The following is a 6,865-nucleotide window of genomic DNA, read 5'->3' as shown; positions in this document are numbered from 1 at the left end:
AATTCATAAGCTGATTATCCACCCCAACCCCCAAATCTTTTTCAGAGTTACAACTTCCCACAATAGAGTCCCCCCATCATGTAAATATGGCCAACAGTCTTTGTTTGTAGATATATACCTTTACATTTAGCCATATTCAAATGCATAGTTTGCTTTGCCCATTTTACCAAGTATTCCAGATTGCTCTATATCAGTGACCTGTCCTCTTCATTATTTACCACTCCCTCAATTTTTATGTCATCTGCAAATTTTATCAGTGATGATTGTATTTTCTTCCAGGTCATAAACAAAAATGTTAAATAGTCTAGGGCCAAGAACCAGTCTCTGCAAGGACCCCCCCCCCCCCATAAACACATCTCTTCAATGGTTCCCCATTTACAATTACATTTTGAGACCTATGAGTTAGCCTCTTTTAATCCATTTAATGTGGGCCATGTTAATTTTATATCTTTCTAGTTTTTTTTAATCAAAATGTCACCTGGCACCAACTCAAACACCTTACAGAAGTCTAAGTACATTACACCATTATCTTTATTAACCAACTTTAATCTCATCAAAATTATCAGTTTAGTTCGAGGGGATCTATTTTCCATAAACCCATATTGATTGGCATTAATGATATTACTCTTCTTTACATCTTGATTAATCAAGTCTCATCTCAACCACTCCATTACCTTGCCTGGAATAGATATCAGACTGACAGGCCTATTATGACCAGGGTCACCCCATTTACCCTTTTAAAATATTGGCACAACATTAGCTTTCTTCCAGTTTTCTGGAACCTCCCTGGTGCTCCAAAACTTACTGAAAATCAACATTTATGGTCCATCAAGCTCTTCAGTCAGCTCTCTTAAAACTCTGGGGTGTAAGTTACCCAGATCAGCTGATTTTAAAATGTCAAACTTTAATAACTCATGCCTAACATCCTCCTGAGATAGTTGTGGAAAGAGTGTTACCATATGGTATGACTAAATGTTTTTCTTCTCAACTGCAGAATAGAAATATTTATTGAACACTTGTTTTTGTTCCCAATATACTTTAAATAAACCTCCGTTTTGTCCTTAATTCTGCTGACCATAGATTTCTCCCTGTGTCCCTTTGCTTCCCTTATCAATTTTCTACAATGTCTAACTTCTGATGTATATTCATTACTATCAACTTCCCCTTTCTTCCATTTGTTATATATATATTTTTATAGCTGCCTAAATTTTCCCTCTAAACAATGTTGATGTTTTAACCAATTTGGCCTCCTTCAATTGTGGATTTTTGGGTATCTAGTAAAGTGTTCTTAAATAATTCCCAATTATCATTCACATTTTCTAATTAAGTTACTCCTCACAGCTGATTTGGCTCATAATTGTTTTCAGCTTTGTGAAATTGGCCCTTTTAAAGCACTATGCATGTATATAGCTGGTCTGGAGTTGATTCTGTTTGCACATTATAAATGTAATCAAATCATAATCACTTGTATCTAAACTGCCATTATATTTTACTTCTATGATCACTTCCTTTTTATCTGTGAAAATGAGGTGTAATACAGAATTCCTTCATGTTGGATGAACACAATTGACTGAGGAAATTGCCATCTACAATAGTTAGAAATTCCAAGGATGTTTTAGTACTGGCAGCATGAGACCTCTCACCTGTCACTCAAATTAAAGTCCCCCTTCATCGTGCACCTTTTTCTCCTTTCACATTATAGATAGGTGTGTAAGGAGCCAGTCATCCTGTTTCCTAGTATGATTGCGTGGTTTATAGCAGACACTAATATTCCATCTTTTGCTTTATCTGTTAGGACATTGATCCATAAACATTCAAGATCATTTTCTTCCAAGTTCTCAATGACTCAAACAGCTAATGCAATTTTGGAGTAATATAATCTTCTGTATTAACTGAGATGGTTCTTTGCTTTGTTAGTTTAACTCCCTTCATGTAACAGTTTTGAAAACAATCAAATATAACAGGCAAGGCTGAGTCCATGGGCCAAGAGGTGGCAAATCTCCTGGGAAAAAGTTGTAGTCATATATACAGCCGCAATTTCAGTTACACTGAGGGGAGAAAAGGTAGCCTGTCTAGCTCTCAAATGAGTGGTTTTCTACAGGAAAGGGAGGGTGAGTTAAGATAGACAGGAATGAACTACTTAGCAGAAACCAAGAAACCAGGAGGAGTTACCCAACACCTAATAATGATCTGACTTGATGTAGTTTCAAAAGGGAACCACAGCACTTACATATTGATGAGTCAACACATTATACATAAAGTTGATAAAGTACTTTTTCACATTTATTCTGAAAAGATTGTCAAGAATTTAAGTATATCTCAACAGCATTGGAGAAGGGTATATTGTTATTTCTAGTAATATGATCAAGCTGAAATTGCTGCCTTAAAACACAAGAGTGATTAATTTCTTAGGCCACGTCTACACTACAAAATTACCTCGACCTAACTTATGTCAGCATACAGCTGCTAGTTATTAAATTGCTTGTGTGCATGCACACTTGGCTCCTTCTGTCAGTAGTACATGTCCTCACCAGAAGTGCTTATATCAATTGTATTGTCAGTGTGGGTATTGTGGGATGGCTCCTGGAAGCCAGTAACAGTTGACATAAGCAACGCTATGTCTACAGTGATACTGCGTTGACCTAATTACATTGACCGTTACTCTATGCTGCTCAGGGAGATGATGTTACTAAATCAGCATAGAGAGGCACTTATATTGGCCCAAGCCAAATTTAAGTGAAGACACTTCCATAACTAGGTCAATGCAAGGCAGCTTACGTCAACCTAACCCTGTAGTGTAGGCCAGGCTTCAGTGTGATTTCTGACAGCAGGTTGATTTACTACCCAAAACAGAAGATGTCAAGACAGAAAGGTTGTAAATGTGGTATTGCATGCTATGCTGAGTGTGCATGGTCATAGAATATCAGGGTTGGAAGGGACCTCAGGAGGTCATCTAGTCTAACCCCCTGCTCAAAGCAGGACCAATCCCCAACTAAATCATCCCAGCCAGGGCTTTGTCAAGCCTGACCTCAAAAACCGCTAAAGAAGGAGATTCCACCACCTCCCTAGTTAACGCATTCCAGTGCTTCACCACCCTCTGAGTGAAAAACTTTTTCCTAATATCCAACCTAAACCTTCCCCACTGCAACTTGAGACCATTACTCCTTGTTCTGTCATCTGCTACCACTGAGAACAGTCTAGATCAGGGGTCGGCAACCTTTCAGAAGTGGTGTGCCGAGTCTTCATTTATTCACTTTAATTTAAGGTTTTGCGTGCCAGTAATACATTTTAACATTTTAGAACGTCTCGCTCTAGAAGTCTATATATTATATAACTAAACTATTGTCGTATGTAAAGTAAACAAGGTTTTCAAAATGTTTAGGAAGCTTCATTTAAAATTAAATTAAAATGCTGATCTTACGCCGCCGGCCCGCTCAGCCTGGTGCCAGCCTGGGGTTCTGTTCACCTAGGCTGGCAGCAGGCTGAGCGGGGCCTGCAGCCGGGACCGTGGCTGGCAAGGGGCTGGCAGCCAGAATCCCAGACCAGCAGCGGGCTGAGTGGGGCCAGCAGCCAGGACCCCAGACCGGCAGTGGGCTGAGCTGCTCAGCCCACTGCCACTCAGCCTGCTGCTGGTCTGGGGTTCTGTCCGCTGGCTCGTGCCAGCCAGGGTCCCGGCTGCCGGCCCCACTCAGCCCACTGCCGGTCTGGGATCCCAGCCCTGCCCACATAGAGTGGGTACCTACCTTCTCCCTGGTTCTAGCCCATTCTCTTCCTCTCTATCTGCACTGAGCTGAGGGTGGGAGTGCACTGAGCACAGGGCTGGGGTGAAGGAGCAGGCTGGGTGTTGGGATGTAGGGTCTGGCCAGGAGCTAGAATGAGGGAAGGGGCTCAGGGGTGGGGCAGGAGGTTTGGGTGTGAAGTGCTTACCTGGGCAGCTCCCATTTGGTGCGAGGAGTGCAGGTAGGAATGTCGGGGGGGGAGGGGTGCAGGAGCTCCCGTTTGGTGCTCATGGTGGGGGTGGGAATGTGGGGGGTGCAAGAGTCAGGGCATGGGGTGTAGGGAGGCTGGGTATGTGTGGGGGTGCAGGACTCAGTGCAGGGGGCTGGGGGTATGTATGTGAGGAGGGTGCAGGAGTCAAGGCTGGAGTCGTGGAGGGTGCAAGGGTCAAGGCAGAGGGCTGGGAGTGTGTGAGGAGGGTGCAGGAGTCAGGGCAGAGGGTGTGTGAGGATGGGTACAGAAGTCAGAGCATGGGGTGTGAGGGGCTGGGTATGTGGGGGGGTGCTGGAGTCAGGGCTGGGGTTGTGGGGGGATGCAGGGGTCAGGGCAGGAGGCTGGTGTGTGTGAGGGGGGTGCAGGGGTCAGGGCAGAGGGCTGTGGGAGTGTTGGTTGTGCTGGAGTCAGGGCTGGGGTCGTAGGGGGGTACAGGGGTCAGAGCAGGAGGCTGGTGTGTGTGAGGGGGGTACAGGGGTCAGGGCAGAGGGCTGGGGGTGTGGGCTGGGGTTGTGGGGGTGCTCCCAGCCCCCTGCCCAGAGTGGCTCACGGCAGGAGGGGATATGCCGATTCCACCTCCCTTCCCCAAGGCCCCGTCTCCACCTCTTCTCCGCCTCCTCCCCAAAGCAGCAAGCGCACTCCGGCTCCACTTCTTCCCCTCCCTTGCAAGGGCCATCAGCTGATCAGCGGTAGGGAGGGAAAAGAGGAGGGGCAAGCACCCAGCACCGCGGCGGGAGGCGGGAGCTTGCCTGCCCTGCAGCAGCAGCCGGCAGGACCAAGATTCTTCATCTTGCCCCCGCGTGGTGGAGGGCGGAGAAGAGCGGGCCGGGGCAGGCAGGATTTTTAATGGCACACTGCTGCCTGCCGGGGTCCCGGCCTGGGTTCGGCAGCGGGCACTGAGTGGGGCCGGCGGCTGGGACCTAGCAGGCAGCAGCGTGCCATTAAAAATTGGCTGGTGTGCCATCTTTGGCACGCGTGCCATAGGTTGCCAACCCCTGGTCTAGATCCATCCTCTTTGGAACCCCCCTGTCATATTGGTGCATATTGCTGACTGGGGGGAAATCATCCAGGCCATTTGATTGCAATCAACTGAGACCACCTGGGAGCAATAAAGCCCCTTTTGTGTACTAGTTGGTTGTGATGATCTGATTTCTTTCCTTCCATTTCAAGCACTTTGAAACTACAAATAAGAATCCTTTTCCCCGTAGAAGAAATGCAAACACTGCGGGCATGAACCATAGCAGCTTTATAAATCCTGGAGAATCCTCTAAGTGAAATTATGGGGAAAATTTTAGGTCAGCAGAACTGAAACATACCAAATTAATATTCCTATTTGAGAAAAGTTCTATCAGAGGCCTTAATTGCCACAAATATTCAAGATCTGTTCATCTAAATTATGGCATGGTCAGCAACAGTCCAACCCTGGAATGAAAGAAGTGCTATCCGCTGAACTGCCATTCCTACTTCCACAGCAAGAGAAAGTTACTCACCTTGTGCAGTAATATAGGTTCTTCAAGATGTGTCCCCCTGTGGTTGCTCCATTCTACCTGTTTGGGCGCTCCTGAAATGAAAGGAGTTATCGATCTATAACAAAACTAGAACTAACTGGGGTATACTATTCTAACTAAGCTCTGAGGCACTGCTGAATGCTCCAACTCATAGCCAAGGGTGGTAAGGAAGAAACTGGGGGTGGCGGGTTGTTTGATCGCTCTGCACTAATTAACCGCCTGAAATGGCTTGAGACGGGGACCCAATCCAACCAGGCACTACCACCATAAATCTCCAATTACAAGCGCAGGGGCACCCAAACCACCCATAAGGACATCACTTGAAAAAGAACTTAAGCTTTCCTTGGAGGTTTCAGAACTAAATATTGGAAGTATTAGACATTTATGACATTTTCAAGTTTTCAGAGCCCGGCTCCACACTTATTTTGTACTGGTATAATTACTTTAGCTAAGGATGTGATTTTTTTTAACAGAAGTAGTCATACAGGTACAAGCCTGTCTAAATATAAAGGGAAGGGTAAACCCCTTTGAAATCCCTCCTGGCCAGGGGAAAGCTCCTCTCATCTGTAAAGGGTTAAGAAGCTAAAGGTAACCTCGCTGGCACCTGACCAAAATGACCAATGAGGAGACAAGATACTTTCAAAAGCGGGGAGGAGGGAGAGAAACAAAGGGTCTGTGTGTCTGTCTATATTCTGTCTTGGCCAGGGATAGACCAGGAATGGAGTCTTAGAACTTTTAGTAAGTAATCTAGCTAGGTACGTGTTAGATTATTATTTCTTTAAATGGCTGAGAAAAGAACTGTGCTGAATAGAATAACTATTTCTGTCTGTGTATCTTTTTTGTAACTTAAGGTTTTGCCTAGAGGGGTTCTCTATGTTTTTTAATCTAATTACCCTATAAGGTATCTACCATCCTGATTTTACAGGGAGGATTTCTTTATTTCTATTTACTTCTATTTTTATTAAAAGTCTTCTTGTAAGAAAACTGAATGCTTTTTCATTGTTCTCAGATCCAAGGGTTTGGGTCTGTGGTCACCTATGCAAACTGGTGAGGCTTTTTATCCAACATTTCCCAGGAAAGGGGGGGTGCAAGTGTTGGGAGGATTGTTCATTGTTCTTAAGATCCAAGGGTCTGGGTCTGTAGTCACCTAGGCAAATTGTGAGGCTTTTTACCAAACCTTGTCCAGGAAGTGGGCTGCAAGGTTTTGGGAAGTATTTTGGGGGGAAAGATGCATCCAAACAGCTCTTCCCCAGTAACCAGTATTAGTTTGGTGGTGGTAGCGGCCAATCCAAGGACAAAGGGTGGAATATTTTGTACCTTGGGGAAGTTTTGACCTAAGCTGGTAAAGATAAGCTTAGGAGGTTTTT

The sequence above is a fragment of the Caretta caretta genome, chromosome 2, assembly GCF_965140235.1.
Source record: "Caretta caretta isolate rCarCar2 chromosome 2, rCarCar1.hap1, whole genome shotgun sequence".
Classification (NCBI taxonomy): domain Eukaryota; kingdom Metazoa; phylum Chordata; order Testudines; family Cheloniidae; genus Caretta; species Caretta caretta.
Note: the sequence above shows the minus strand (reverse complement) of the source record.